The sequence below is a fragment of the Haliaeetus albicilla genome, chromosome 10, assembly GCF_947461875.1.
Source record: "Haliaeetus albicilla chromosome 10, bHalAlb1.1, whole genome shotgun sequence".
NCBI classification, from domain to species: domain Eukaryota; kingdom Metazoa; phylum Chordata; class Aves; order Accipitriformes; family Accipitridae; genus Haliaeetus; species Haliaeetus albicilla.
Window position 1 is genome coordinate 6,550,059 of NC_091492.1, and position 16,459 is coordinate 6,566,517.

The 16,459-nt window shown below is 44.1% G+C and overlaps 1 protein-coding gene across 2 annotated transcripts in view; it reads left to right on the top strand.

The window, feature by feature from the left end:
• MAF (MAF bZIP transcription factor) overlaps positions 1-16,459 on the top strand; it is a 194,403-nt gene that overhangs the window by 46,137 nt on the left and 131,807 nt on the right. The gene's annotated exons all lie outside the window — the stretch shown is intronic.

A 16,459-nucleotide genomic window follows, 5' to 3' on the forward strand; every position in this document is an offset into this window, starting at 1 on the left:
GGGGACCTTTCGCCTGCTGTGCCCCCAAAAGAGCAGCTCTCCTCCCTGCTCCCCCCCCTCCAGCCGCTCCCACACCTACTGCTCTCAGAGCTGGCAGCGCATTAATAAAAAAATGTACGTTTTATGGGACAAAGTAAATAAGGCAATTCATATATCATTCCTAAGACACACAGAAAGGAGGCAGAGAAAAATAACCATCCGATATTTTATATGAGGATATTTCCATGAGTCAGCTCATTTTCAGGTTTCTGGGCTTCCAGCTGCAAGCTCTGCTGTGTTGGCTTATCTTCTACTTGAGGCCTGGCATGTGCCAGAAGTAGCTTATAATTGGCTGTGTTTCCCCTTTGTAAATGGTAATAATAGAGCCTTTATCAGCAGAGAATGGCTAAAAATTTGGATGTCTTTAATTTCATCACAGCTCGTAATTTTTTTCAGGCCTAGTGTTACACAAATAGATCTCAGAACTCCTTGTCCTGGTTGCAGAGGTGACAGCAGAGGGGATGACTTTTGTGGGTGGGATATCGAACTGCCCTTCAAATGTTCCCTAAGCAGTGGTCGTAGAGCTGATTTTATCCTTTAACCCTTATGGCACGGATTTCATTAACCCCTAGGCTTATGGAAAGTTGCAGTTGTTGCTGCTCAGCTCGGCTGAGAGAGGCCGATACATTTCTTGTGGCAGGCCCGGGTGTTTATTGCAGGGCAAAAATGCAAGGTATTTTCAATGTATCTTAATTCATTTGAGGTTTTTCAATGAACTCACCTCAACCTTCTACACTCCTCCTGAGATTGCTTCCTGTGGATTTCAAAATGACTAAATTTAACTGGAGAAAAAAAAAAGCAGCAGCTCATTCAATATGATTTCTAAAAACAACTATGCAAGCTTTATAGAAAGTGAACTTTAAATTTGTACATGGTAGAAGAATTTGGTTGATCACAGGCATAGGGAGGATGCTGCAAGATTTATTTGGCCAGTCACAACTTGAATTTTGAATAAATTCTGTCAAGCTGTTAAAAAAAAAAAAAAAGTATGGAAATACATCACTTGATGCATTCAAATCACAAATATGTTTGAGGGGAACTGCAATCTGCTCATAGATGTCCTGCGAATAGGAAAGATTTCACATGTGTTTAATATATTCTTTTGGGGGAATTAATTGTCCACCAGCACTGACAAGCGTGGGGGATGGAGGAGCGGAATGGGAGCGATTTGCAGTTCTTAGTGGGAATTAGTGGCATGACTATATTATAACAATCATAATTAAGCTTTGCACTTGAACAGTGCCTTTCCTTGGGGAATCTCAAGGCACTCCGTCAAACTTCTGGGGAAATCCCAGGGAAATCGGTGATTTCCCTACAGATCTTCAGGAATTCAGTGGCAGAGCTGCCAGCAGACCCCAGGTCTCCAGCCTCCTGGACACCGGCTCTAGCTGGCAGCAGGACCTGCCTTATTCCTCCATCGCAGCCCGCGCACGGCCGGGGGGCTCTGAGCTTGCCGGTGCCGCGTAGCGCGGCCCTGCGGGTGCTGTCGACCACCGTGGGTGCAGGTGGGTGCTGGGAGCGGTGGGGGGGTCCCTCGTCCTCGTGTGGGACAGCCCGCGAGGGCTGCGCGGAGTGGGGGGAGCGGGGACGCGGGCTGGGGGCGGTGGGAAGGCGCAGGCAGGGACGGGCAGCGCGCAGCAGAAGGCTCGTTCGGCAGCAGCCTGAGCTTAAATGAGCTCAAAATAACAGTAGGAAAATGCACTTCGTCATTGTATAACCTTAGGGAAGCCCTGGCTCCTCCAGGCCTCAGTTTACCCACCTATGCGGTTAATATGATGGCACTGCAGGAGGACTTGGGGAGATGGATATTTTTATGGCAAAGAGAATGAAAAATTGGGGAATCTTATCTAGAGATGTGGTGCATTCACCATCAGTTGAACTTTTTCATCAAGGCTGAAGTCCTTACCAGAAAAATATGTTCTACTTTATCTCAAAAGGTTCGTGCAAGAAATACGCAGGGAAATTATTTATTTATCATGAAGGAGGAACCAATGAGATGATCACAGGGGGCTCTTCTGTTTTAAAAGCCCAGGGTTAAAAAATCTGTGCAATTTAAAGTTCCTAACGCGCTTTGAGATCTTCAGAGACAAGGTCCCTTTGGACTCCATAGGATGAATTAGCCTCCTTGAGTAAGCTGATTTGAACTTTGTGCGTAAGACAAGGAACATATTACATTATGAGTTTGTTTGTTCCCTTGGCTGATTTCACCAGATTGTACAGCCTGGTGAAAAACCGAACAAATTCACTTGACTCCATAGACAGAGCAGAGCTGACAGTAAGTTTTTCATCTAAGTGCCTGCAGAGGATGACAAAGTGTTTAAAAGACAACTGGACTTATATTATTGAGTACATTTAAAGTAAGCAGTAAAACCTTAAACATTGATTTGGTGTTTTACTGGAACCAATAGAGAGATTTAAAAATAGTGGTTACATGCTGAAAAGCACAGCTCCAGTGAAAATCCCCGTATTTGCGCTGAATAAATTCTCTCCCTCCTGGGAGCAAGCTGAGTGTGGAAGGGAACAGAGTTACCGGCCTCTGTTGTTAGGTCGAGGCTGCGCATTTGGCTTGATGATAGGCAAAAGGATGGTTTGGGGAGGGGTGAGGGAGCCTGTCGAGAAGCAATGGGTGATGCTCCTCTGGCTGGGAGCACATGGTATTTTAGAGGGAGCCGAGTTGTTGCTGCCGTGCAGAGAAATCCCTCCCCTCTGCCCCGGGAGCAGGGGTCCCGGCGGTGGCATCGCGACGCTGCTGGCATCTCTGCAAGCCTCGGGGCAGAGGACCAAGGGTATCCCACCAGAACTGGGACAGTTGGCAATCCTCGTTCTTGTGCAGACTGTGTGAAATGCACACCATTCCCCAGAGCTTACAGGCACAGTTACAAACGAAGCAAAGATGGCAGGAATGACATTCCCTTGCTAATTATAGTGTGGTCCCATCTGTATATTTGGTGTTATGTCACCAGCTCCAGCCTGCTTTTTTCTAGCAGGGAAATACTGCTGTAGGTCAAAGCTCAGCACAAAAGGCTCCAGACCTCTAGTAATGTTATATTTACTTGTTTAACGGGGGCGAAACAGCCACCACTCTATTTTTAAGGGCTATCGGTTGGAAATCTGAGAGCGTGATGGCTACGGTGCTTTTTGGGTAACTCAGCAGTCCCTATTTAAAAAGCACTCGGGTGTGGATAAACAGAACAGAGTACAGTGGCTGCACATTTCATTGAACCCCGCTGGCTCCATCGGCAACTTGTGCACGGCAGCGAAGCTGTGAGCCCGGATCCGTCCCTCCCGCGTGAAGAAGGTGGGAGAGCAGCCAGCTCCCTGGCCATCAGTGCTCCTCTCATCCGCAGACTTTTTGGTGCAGTGGATAGTCTGGGAAGAGTTTGGGCTGTTGGGTGTGTGCATCACCCTCCGGCAATTCCCCCCCCAAGATATGAGGACAGAAACCACCTTTCTGGATCACCCCATGGGGTGTTTTCATTCGATCCTCTTGAGGCTCTCATGAGTCCTCCTTGGAGCCCAGGTACAGTCCTGGAGTCCACATCCCTGTTTCTGCTGGTGGAGTTTTCTGGCTCCTGCTTATAAAGTCAAGAGACATGGTTGTGATTTAAGGCCTTAAATTTGCTCATGTAAGGTGTCATGAGTACCTCTGGAGGAGCCCATGGGGTGCTTAGTTCTTGCACATCGTACGTGTGAGCTGTATTGGTGAGTCTCATGCTGAGCCATACAGGCCTGAGATTTTTAATTAGGGTAGAGATGGGAGCCTCCAAATCTCATGTGATTAGAGCATTCTCATATCTTTTACATTTATTATATAGTCCAATTAGCATATTTCTTACTTTAATGTCTGTATTGCCCTGTTCAGTGTCGGAAATCCAAAAATAAGAGCACTTTGCTATAACTTGAAAGCCATGAAGTGAATATAGACCAGAAACAGAAGTAAAAACGGGTGTCCCTAATTCACTGTTTTGGCTAAAAACAATGAACAAAACATAGGCAAAACAAGGAAACACCTTAAATAATAACAAGGAAACTGAAATCTGAAAACCATCCACCTTACTGGTTGTAACAGAGGTAAAAGGAATTAAAATGAGTTACGTAAGGTTTTTAAGCCATCCCAAATGCAGGCTTGTACGAGGAGGCGCAGAAGCACCATGCAAGGATGCATCTCTCGGGACTCGCACCTCGACCTGTCCCCTAAGCTTAAAGCCCCTCTCTGCCTGTTGTACTGATGCATCGCACGGCTATTCAGGGGAGCTTGTGCGGCAGGAGGGGAAGGAGTTGTCAAATGTCTTTATGGGTGAGGAGCTGAAACACGAAGGCCACGGTGTCTCTTAAAGTCAAGGAGAATTTGTACCAGCAGAAATAGGCTTTGGTTTCTTGTCATGCAGGAAGCCGTTGGTGGAGTAGGAATTTAACAAGTTCACAACTTAACAAGTCCCAGCCTAGTGTCTGGACTACCAGAATAGATTTTTTTCTCAAATACCCCCAAATGCTCAAGGGTTTTGTCAAATTTCTGTCTCTCTGTACCCGGTGTCAGCCTCAGCTTAACAATGAAGGTAGTCCCAGAAAACTTCTCACAAATAAGCAACCTATGCTCCCTGTTATGAAAGCAACCTCCTACTGTCATGTATATTAATTCTGTGCTAGTGGGGCACTGTAGAGGTTAAATCTTCTCTGCCTGGCATGGTAATTTTCATTGCTTTCATTTTTTTGGGAACTTTCTCCAAGTTTCTGAAAGGCTTAGCGCAAGCTATGAAGGCTCCACCTCTTTCTTGGCCCTGTAACCCGTGAGCAGTTCAGCTGAGGCTAGGGGATTTGTGTATAATGATTTGGAAAAGTTGTGAGTATAAATAGAAAGGAATTTGAGATGTTTTTCCCCTCCGTAACTCAACACTCAATAGCTTCCCCTTCCACCCTGCACATAAGGTGCTGTACCAAAACCATGGAAAGAATTCGTGGAGCTTCAGATCAAGGAACTTCATGAGCTAGCAGGCTTTTCTCTTGCTTGCTCTTTTTTTTTTTTTTTTTTTTTTTTTATCTGATAATATCATCTCCTCTGGGGAAGAGCATGGCCAGAGGACCTTACTGATTTTCACCAGATCCTCTCACCAGAAGCATGTGCCCCAGGGCAGGGCCACTCAGGGGAGCCCTCTGACATCCTCTTACGCACAGTGTGGAAAGGGTAGGAGCCTGGAATAAAAGCTCAGCCCGGGCTTTTTCCTTTCTTTTTCCTCCTTTCTCTTCCTGGGAGCAGTTACCGCTGAGAGCATGTGTTCAACCTGCTCCGAGCTCCAACCTCAGCCTCCCTTCGCCTTCCACGTCTCGCGGGTGTACGACGGCACGGCGTCAGGTCGCAGCACATCTGGGCCCAAGCTCTGTGTCGACGTGCCCGTCAGCCTGGGGTCAAGCCCCAGGACGGGGACCCTGAGCTCAGAGGTTGCTGTCACATCTGGCAGCAGCTCTTGGAGCTGGGGAGACCCTCGCCCGGGCGCCTCGGTATCGACAGGCTTGCTTTGAAGTGCCCCTCGGGTGCCTTTCTTCTCCGTAGTCGTCTTTGTCTTAATTTCTCCTGTGCTTTAACCCCTGCGCAAAAATACAATGTAAACCTTAAAAAGCCTCGCTTATTCTAACAGAAATGTCAGCTCTTAACGGTATCGCTGCAAATTCTCCGTAGCCCCTGTGATATCAGCACAGTGGTGGGTCTCAGTTCTGCACTTCACCCCCCAAAACCTGATTTAAAACCCCTCGTGCAACTCTGCAGTTACGCTGGCTCGGGCACAGACGAAGGGCGATCACAGTGTATATTCGTGTACGTTCATTGCCAGGCGTTTGATGTATGGTTTCATTTTTTGAGTCTCGACTTCATTTTGCACCATGATATTTGGGCATGCAGATTTACAAATCAGGCCCCAGCAATATTGTTTAAAGAACCCTCAATGCTTTCGGTAAAAACCTGAGTAAGTATTTGTTATATTTAGAGGCAATTCTGCTTATTGTCTCTTCATACCAGTAAGCTTTTCACTGACCTAGATTTTGCTATTCCATTTTCCATTTGCTGCCCCATGTTACATTTGCATGGAAGCAAAGTCTTTTGTCTTTTAGTGTTCTCTTGCACTTGCTATTTTGTCCACCAGCCAAAATCACACTCGCTGGCCAGCGATGGTGCGAACAGCTTCGCTGGAAACGATCGTATCGAGGATCCTGGCTTCAAACTAGAAATAAAAAGCTGTTGTAGGTGACTCCTTAGTCTTAAGAGACCTGGAGGACCAGCCAGCAGTGGAAGAGCATGCAAAGAGGAAAGGTTTACATGTTTTCCAGCAGTAGCAATTTATAGAAAGAAAAGAAATGTGGGGCACAGTCAGAAACTGGCTTCCTTTCAGTTGAAGGGAGTAGTCCTCTCCCTGGCTGTATATTACAACTATCACTAAAGACACAAAACTACATCTTGTTTTTAATTCTGCTCTCAGTTTTAACATGTCATTAAGAGATACCTGTATTGGCAGGAAGAGTTGTAATGCTTTTGGGGAGTTGTTATTATCATATTACGTGACGATGGTCTTTATTGCAGTAGTGCCTTAGGGCCGAATTTACAAACTTTGTGGATGGATTACATGGGTATTATGCTGCGCATAAACATTTTGCTGTGTGTTCGTGTTGAAATCCTGTGAACTGGACAATGTAAACAAATTAACATTATCAGGGAAAACCTGTTTTTTAAGTCAACTTTCTCTGCAGACTCTACTTGGCCACAGGACACTTGCTGTAACCCTCACATCTCCTGCGTCTCTTCTGTGTTCAAAAGTGTTTTTACTAGCACGTTAACCAAAACCTCTTCCTTTTTGGGAAAAAAAAAAAAAGCAGGCATGTTTAAAAATGCATTTGATCCGACTAGCTAGTGTATTTTTAAACACGACTGTGTTATGTTTAACAGCGTGTTAGCATATGTCAATTAACTTGTTTCCGCAGAGTGCTGACAGAAGTGCCCCCGCCGCTGCCAGCCCCGAGGGGCCCCGGAGCTCAGCCGAGTCAGCAGAAGGGAGCGTGTGCCCACACCTCCGGCCCGCCGAAATTCGGCACCGACTTTTCGTGGGCAGTATTAGGATGCTGGACTTTGCGCTGGAGCGGTGGATATGAAGGCGTGCCTCCTTCTGCTGGTTGCAGTCTGGGGGTAACCGGTCATAGCGGGGGGACCCACGGGGGCTCATCTGTCAGCACCCCAAACAACGTCTCTTCTGAGCGCGTGAGAGCTGAGAGGCTTTCACTGCACGCAACGCTCCTCCAGACAGAATAAATAAAGGCTTTTTCTCGCACTGTCGTGAGATCACACTCCTTCCCTGTGCCAGATATAGACAAGATGGAGGAGAAAAGATGCACGTGCGCGTAGCCTCTAAATCTCCGCCGTGCCCAGCCCAGGTGGTGAGGATGGCTGCGCATGGCTGGGGGACTCCGTGTGCCACAGCCATGCAGGCTGCTCGCCTCTCTGCTGCTCCACGCCATGGTGGCCAGTGCAGAGGAAACATTTTAATCTGTTGTAGGAAGCAGCAGTGAGCTTTTTGTCCGGGAGGCTGGCACGTGCTGCTGGATAAAGCCCTGGAAGTGTGTGAACTAACCAATCTTTTCCTGGCAAGTCTTTCTTCAGCATCCCGGCCACGATGTTGCGTGTGAAGAGAAGTAAGAGGGGTGGGCAGAGGGTGCGGTGAGGGTAAAGAGATGGGCGTGCAAAAGGCAGAAGAGGTGGCTCAGGACCTGCACCCCCATGCCCTGCCGCTGCAGGCTGCGTGGCGTCCCCGTGTCCCAGCCAGAGCCCACGCGTGGGAGCAGCCCCCGGGCGACAGACCCACCTCTGGGGAATCTGGGCAATCTGCCTTTTTCATTTCACGATTAGTAAATGCATGAATGATTACCACATGTTCTGGTACAGTGTTAACTGGATCGGTAGAAATACCTAGCATAGGCAGTGTCCAAAAATAGGTCCCTTGTCCTGCCAACGTCTTGCACATGTCCTTAACTTTCCTGCCCTGGGAAGGAACTCCTGGCACCCCGCAGGGCAGAAGAGTTTTTCCATTCACTTCGGCGGGTGCGGGATTTCATTCTGCATTATAGACCCATGGATTTTAAAGGGACTGTCCACCGGGCACAGTTGAACTCTTTGCAGGGTTGAAGTGCTTTATATTTTTAGCATTGACACGATGATCATGAGGGAAAAGCATTTGTTTTTCCCCTGCTTGGAGGGCACAGTCAGACACGCCGCTCTGCTAGAGCTGCTCAGGGTCAAGTTGTTACTGGCCCTGGACCATTTCTTTCAGGTGCTGCACCTTCCTGCCACACAGCTTGGCTGCCGTAATTGGTGTTGTGAAGCTGACCCAAGCCAGCCGAAACACGTTTTTGGAAGTGGGGTTTTATAAATAGACCGTGTGGACAAAGGGTGTCTGCTCTGGAGTGGTTATGGGGCTGGGGAGAGGAGCTTGGGGCAGGGGAGGGAACCCAACAGCTCCCGGTGAACCAGCACAACCCTCTTTGTCAAAGAGCGACCGCGGTGCCGGCGGAGCCTGCGGTGAGCCCTCAGCAAAGGGAAGGACGGAGAGGCCACGACCTGGGGTGTGGGCGCGCGGCTATTTTCTCCCTGTGAGACTGGCTCCCAGACCTTTGCTCACGCAAACCCTGACGGATCCCGTCTAAATGAGTAGTTGGAAATGATGTGCACCCTCCCTGGTTTGGGCTGGGGCTGAATTTTACCTACTGGGCTCGGAGAGTAGGTTTGGCTACTGAGCGTAATTAAGAACATCAGAACCTGGCACTGTGGGACCTAGCCCGTCCCTGGTAGTCAGGGTGATTGACGTTGGATCCTTTGATTTCTCCAGAGGCGTCATAATATTTTAAACTTATTATTAATTACAAGTGTATTAATCTCTGAATAGTATTAACAGTATTTCAAAATATTATAATTTCATAATATCCGACCCACTGGGAAAAAAAAGTAGTTCTGCATGAACTGAACAGCTTTATAGACAGTGTGCTTTATAACCAGATGGATTTTCCCTAGTTAGTTCCATTTCTATCTAATATTGGCTGAAGATTAAAGATACTGAATCAATGGCTGTAAAAGCTCACATTAAAAATTTGCAGTAAATGAGAAGAGGAAAATTTCATTAGAGGCATAAATTGTAGCAACTGGAATGCGTGCAACTTATTTTTAGTATTCTACTGACAGTCACCCTTGAAAGTCTTTTTTTTTTTTTTTTTTTAAATGTTTTCTTTTCGCAGATTAAAAAAAAAGGAAGAAATGACCTCTAATATTTTGAAATATAGAACTAATTACAGTAGGGAGTGATCCTGATCCCACTGAAGTCAACTGCAGCATTCTTTATGACATTGCAGGATAGTGCCTCTATTAAGAAATAATAAGGAAATGAGATACTTTAAAGAGAGGGGTTTAAAATGAACTGGCTCTGTTGGCCTCTTTTGTAAAAATACCTTAGAGCCACTTTTATCAAGTCAAAAGGTTCATTGAAAAGAGAGAAATTAAAAGATGCCGCTCGTGGAGCCTGGCAAAACATGAAGTTCGCAATAAATATCTCTCCAATCCAATTATAACATTCAAATCAAGGAGAAAAAAAAAAAAAGATGAAATATAATGAAAGCTTTCTTTCTACTGAAAAAGTCTACTTGGAGGTGTCCAGACCTAAGGGAATTTCCAAGTCAGCATTATAGTGGGGAAAAAATGTAATGTAAATGAGAGTGAAATAATCAAATTTTTCTGGTGGAAATAAGTGCAGTTGTTTGATGTAATTTTGACACACAGCATAATTTCAACATCAACACTGAAGTTTAAAGGATCAGTGTGTCTTCATGAGATTTCTGGACAGAAAAGCCATTCAACGGGAAAATCTAAATCAGACTTTGGTATGCACATCGGGCCCCTTTATGACAGAAAGCCCTGTATTATATTAGTTGCAAATAGAAAAATAGAGATGACCCTTTTTCAGTAATTTCTAGGCACCCTTTCCACTTGAAAATCCAGTATGATTATGGCATATAAATCACAAGAAATGCGATGTGTGAATGTTTTCATGCTCACAAAATCAAACTTTTGTTTTATGCCTCTAACACCAGCTCAGCCATTTAAAGATGCACACCGTTTTCGACAGTGAGTTAACTGGGCTCATGTCACCATGTTTATTGGAGATGTAATTTTTAATATCGCAGGGATATATTCCAAACAATTAAAACAATTAAAGCAGGGCATGTCTTCGGCATTTTACTCAATCTTTTAGCCTGTATGAAATATATTTGTAATTTTGGGTTCATTTCCAAATGGAGACAGATTCACACACCCTCACAGCCAAACTCAGCGCAAGAACCAACAATTAAATGAAGCCTGAGATCCAGTCCAAAGGAGGCATATACTCGATTTAATTTTTAAATAGCTTAATTAATAGTTTCAGTTAAAGCAAAGAAGTGAAAATGGGTCAAACTATGTAAACATTGGTTAGAAAAACACACTGTCCAGCCAAAGCATTGTAGAAGTGCTTTTAAGAAGAATGGTCTTTAAATTTAATTTAAACATGGTTTTCTAACTTAGGTAAAAGCCCAGTTCAGACAAGGCCCAAGCCACTTCTTATGCCACAAAGAATTACCGAGGTATGCTGAGAGTTTATTTAGTCTTTGCTTGTTCCGAGGCTGTGTTTCACTCTGCAGTCATCATTTTCTCCTTGCTGTCAGCCTGCTGTTACCTCTCAGCAGCTCAGAATTCACCGAGAGCCTCGGTGTGTTTTGAAGCTGAGCTTAATCGCCAATGGGACCTGTGCGAATGCTACAAAACATAGTTCACAAATATTTACTGGAGTTTTGAAATGAATTGGGGTAGACTCTGCTATTGCACTCTTAGTGTTTGCTTTCTGTAAACATTCAGGTTCAAGTTCTTATTGACATGGCTGTGATGGATGGGATCCCTTACCTAAGTCTCAAGGCCAGGAGGGCACGTCTGTGCCAGAGCAATTGGGGAGTAGAAGCAATACCACGTGCCTTATCTGACCAGTCATCGCTAACTGGCAGTCCTCAAATCATGGGAAGATAGAATTACTGATTTGTTGGTGGTTCCTGAATTCCAGAAGGAAAAAATTATAAAATTCAGAAAATTTCTCTCTCTGTTCCAGACAGTGTCTGTATACAGAGAAAGGGACGGTCTTTACTCAGAAAACATTTTTTGCAAAATCTTTCTTTGGCTCTTAAGTTTCAGCTTAAATGAAACAAGGGTTAAATCATTTGAAAGGGGTTGAGAATGTTGTTTGTGAGAATCCTTTTATTTATTACGCAGTAGCATTTACGTGACGCTCTCTCTGTATAAGTTTGTAGTTTGAAGTTTCTGGTCCAGTGAGGGCAGCGAGTTGTTTGCAGATTTGCTGATTTACAGTTAACTTCCAGGATCTTAACTTTGTGGTTACAACAACTGAAAACTTTCCATTTGTTTGGGGTTTTGTTTGCTTTGATCTGATTAAGTTAATAAAAAGAGAAAGGCAGAAGAATGAAGAAAAATTATAGATGATAAATACCAAGACTGACTCAAGTTTGACATTACAGTGCATTGCTTTAGGAAGCTGTCCCTGGCATCCCCTACATCAGCACCTCTTACTGGTATGATAAACTTTGGGAGTTTGAGCCTAAACTTTGGCCAAGTTGTAGCACGTGAAAATGTTCCCCAAATTCTCCTGTTGCACCTCAATGTGTGCAGAGCAAGTCAAGCAGCATAGGTTGGCAATGTCTGAAGGTATTGCTGCTCTTTGCCAGCCATCCCCTTGGGAGTGTGAAGTCAGGTTTTGGGGAGGAAATCCGCTGTTGGTGGCTTTTTGTGGAGTTCATGTCTGGCAACTGAGACTGATAGTGGTTTCGACCTTCCTGATCTGAACACCTTTGCTTCCATTGTAAAGGACAAAATATTCTGTACAGTTGAACGAAAACCAGATGGTTCTTCTCATCACCTGCAGAACATCTGCAGAAGTAGGGAAACTTATCAAAGATCTTCATAATGAAGAACATTTTTTACTGATAATGTTCAAAATGCAAAACCACAACGGAAGACAACATCCTTTTCATGGGAAACAAACACGCAAACATTTTGGATTGAAGAACAGCCCAGATGACCTGGCCTTCTCCAGCTTGTCGGTAAAGTTAAACATGTCAAAGGGCTCTCTGCTAGGCAAAGGGAAGATGTAGGAGAGGATTTTATAAATGGCAGTTGGGCAATTAATGTTAACCATCAATATCAGAATAGCTTAGATTGCATGATTAACTAGTAAGAGTTTTGAGCTGGCTGGTAATTTTAGATTAAATAGCCAGGCAGTCAGTGACTTGAATATTGATGAATATCCTGTGTTTTATTAATATGCATTCTCTATAAATTAGAGGCTTAGTACACAAAGAAGAAACCTAATGCTCTTGCTATTTTTCATTGCCACAGGTAGAGTTGAATAATTCATAGCAATTAATTTATTTCACTGATTTAGCCTTTTGGGGGGGGGGGGGGGAAGTTGAGCACAAGTAATCTACAGGTAATTTTTTTCACATTTATTTATTATAAATAACTCACCAAACACATTTGAAGACTAATTCTTAGTTGTGGAGAATTTTTTGTAGTCTGAAATTGGAGAAATTGGGAGGAATATGGGCAGAACTGCAAGCAACCCACCAGTCATTATAAGAACCCAAATGAATTTTAAATTGCAAAAAAGCACAGCTAATTGCAAATACAACCCAGTTAAGATCAGACTCATGTTGAACTGTATTGATTGGTGCAATACCGGTTACATTGCCTGTTTCTGCTCCTCATTTAATTGATTGTAATTCTTTAGGACCAAGATTTTCTTACAAATTTTTTTATGTATGCAGAATTTGCTATCTGTATTTACTCCCTAATGCATTCAAAATGGAATAGGTGAAATGCTGCCCCTTTTGAAACCAAGGGGAGTTTTACCCTTGACTTTGGAAGATCCAGGATTCCGCCTACTGATGGAAACATTCTTGAAAATCCTTTTTGTGCAAATAGAGCAATAACACGTCCAACACAAATGACATTTTGTATTTGTGCAAAGCTTCAGAGTATCCAAATATAGATTTTTAAATTTTTTTTAGGTAGGGGGAGATGGTGCAGCTTTAAGGACTAGACAAAGTGTTGCAGCACGAAGATCATTTGCCAATCCTGCAGCTCAGGGTGGTTGCAGCCCCGTTTCAGTGTCACGCAGTCATATCCAGAGCAGGTAATATCCAGAAACACATGAGGAGGAGGAAGCTGTATCATTACTGCCTCTCCCTTTTGCTGGTTCTTACAACACACTGCATAGCAGTGAGAGTTGCATAGCACGCAATAAATCGTTGCCTCATTATGCTCCTTCTGTAGGTTTGTTTAGGGCACCTACTCTAGTACCAGCTCCAGAGAATTATTTGTTCTTCCCAGGAATTCCTCTCAGATACGGACTTCTGATTTGCAGAGATAAAAAAAAATCTCTATGTCTTATTTCTAAAATAATTTCTTAGTGTACACAACAATTTACATTACAGAACTGCCTAGGAAAATAATTCCGGCAATGACTGGAGATGATTTTAATTTGTAGGTGGATGATTTTGTCAAGAGGAGGCAAGAGGTTAAAGAAGGTTTTTGTGTTTTTGTGACTTGTCAACATGAAGTATTAGCAAATGAAACACAGGGTGTTCCTCCCCTCCTTTCCTCCTTCCTCCCTTCTTGCCTGCCTTCCTTTTTTCTTTCCTTCTTCCCTTCTTTCTTTCTTGTGTTCACAGAAGCTGCTGATCCCTTACCTAACCAGATTATGTTGGATTGTTCCCAGTTGTAAAAGAAGCCTAAGTACCTCATTAAAAAATATTGTGAGGTCCTCATTCACTTTTTCCGTATGTTTTTAGCCAGCCCTAGCCCACAGCTGGTGCAGGAGGGCACCAGTCTGATTGATAGAATAAGGATGTTTGACACTTGGTTTTGATTTAAGCAGACAAATCCTCTTAAGAAAAAGTGTTCATTAGTTGGCCTAATTTACTAATGAGGAGCGGTATTCAGCCTTGCTGATTTTGATAAAACAGTATTTATTTAGCATTGCACCAGGCAAATGCTGGAATAACCTAGATTGTACCTGCAATGAATTTGAACGGCTAGAGCTGAGACTTTAGAGAGTAGGTGGGTACACTGCAACACGGCTGGGTTTTGCTGCAGTGTGACAACGTGATCTAGGATCTGATCCAGGCTCCTTGGAAATCAATGGAAATTCTACCCTTGAATTTACTGGGCTTTGGATCCTGCTCCAGTTGTGCCAGAGTGGTAATGAAATGACTCCAATTTGGGGGAAGAATTTTCTGGCTTAACAGATTCAGCATTTTGTATTGATGGGTTTGTTTATACAAGGGGTCCTGACTTCAAGTTTGAACGGTTTGCACACATGCCTTGCTCTGATCCTCCCTCCTAGTCACAGTTCCTTGAAATGCAATAAATTTCTGTTTTGTGACCACTAACAGGCATCCCAGCTGAACAATGAAATTTTGTAGATGATTATGATGTGAAACTCAATATCATTGTAAGCTTGCTCAAAATGTGACCTGCCTTCACAAAAAAGCTCCCTGAGCCTTTCAGCAAAACTGGATGTCTTCAAAGCAATAATGAAACACAAAAGTAAGTCAGCCTTGTGTAATTTGGAGTTTCATTATACATACTTCTGCATCATTGTCTCTCAGAGTCCTGGATATAATTCTTTTTTGATCCTAAACTCTTAAAAAGAATTTAGGAATAGAAGATGTGCTGAGGTCAGGACCAGAAAAGACTTTTTCCAACACCCACTGCAACCTGAGTCCCCCATAAACATTTAGTACTCAGCGAGAATTGTACCCAACTTTTCTTGATGGAAGTACAGTGGTGACCTTCTCGATTGATTAAAGATGTGACATTGATTGACTTTGAAGGGATCCACATCCACCCTTCTTCTGCCAAAAAGGCAGTGGCTGCAACGTGAAGCCTCAAGAATGGGGCATTGCTCTTCCAAGTACATGGAAGACATCCAAGGGTAACGGGATAATGCAGATAATGGGATAGGGTTTCTCCCCTCCTCTTCCTCAAATACCATATAGCTAGATTTTAGCTCCCCAGACTCAGGCCTTAGGAGATTTTTCTCTGATAGCTATTTAAAAGATGAAATAGCTAAGGAAGTGAGCTCTTTTTATAGGTTATGTAGGATGTTTGGTGGTTGAGAATGTCAAAAAGGACTGGTAATGTTGACTCTGCAGGGACCTTGAATGGTGATGGGGGGATGATGCTGTGAGGACCGGCGTGAACAGCGCAGTGGAGGGGACGGTGTGGTGGGGGAAAGAGCTTTACTCCTCTGGCAAATCCACCCCTGATGATTTTCCACGCTGTCACTTTGGGGTGTCTAGTTTGAGAGATACTAAAATGGCCCAATTTTCCAAGGTATGCAGTATCTTCGCAATATCGGGTCTCTTTAAGGCACCTTGAGTTGGCACTGAGAAATATTGGCCTCCAAAATTACCACCTTTGAAAATCTAGGCCACTGAACCTGATATGAACTATCAGAAACCAGAGACAAGGGAGCATTTATGTTGGAGAATGCGTAGTGGCTTGAAAACTACAAATCAAAATAATTCGCCCTTTTATGTGTAAATCTCCTTCTCTTTGATACACGAATTGAAAAGCTGTCTGGTTTCCTTGTAGTTTCCATAAGCAAGCAGCGTGCGACTGTACCCTCTAGAATGCTATTTAAGCGTTATTTAAAGTGCAGACCTGTTAAGGTCAAGCAAGCTCATCTGTATGCTAAAACTGAACCCACCAAACCTTACACCTAAAACCAGCAAGCAAGGAGGTCTCGAGTTCCGCGGTTCCCTCCTGACAAGGGTACGGCGTGACAAATGGCGAAGCACCAAAAGATCAAAGTACTTTTTCAGGGATAACAATAAAATCAGAGACAGAAAGACACCAAGTCCTGGTGCAGGTGTCTGCTGTTCCAAAGCAGTCTTTCTCAGATACGACGCCGTCAGCCCGTTGCAAGGGGATGCGGGCAGGAGCTGCAAACTGGCAGTAATAGCATCAGTAAATTTAGATCCCGTGTGGTGCATTTCTGAGCTGGTAGAAAGACTGAAGAGTCACTGCAAGAAGCCCAAGTGGAAAGGATTACTGTAACTCACTGAATTTACCATGAGCATATTGAAAAGAAACTTTTCAATGCAGACATGAAAAGACAGTGTGATGTGTTTTGCTCATATTCCAGAGTTGCTTTCCTCTCTCTGAGCGCCTTAATCCAGATCCTGTTGAAGTCAATAGCTGTCTTGCCTTTCAGAAGGATTATGCCCCTAAATAGCTACTTTAGGAAGTGTACTCTGCTTGGTGATAACACAAAGCAGAGGGTGGATGATTAAC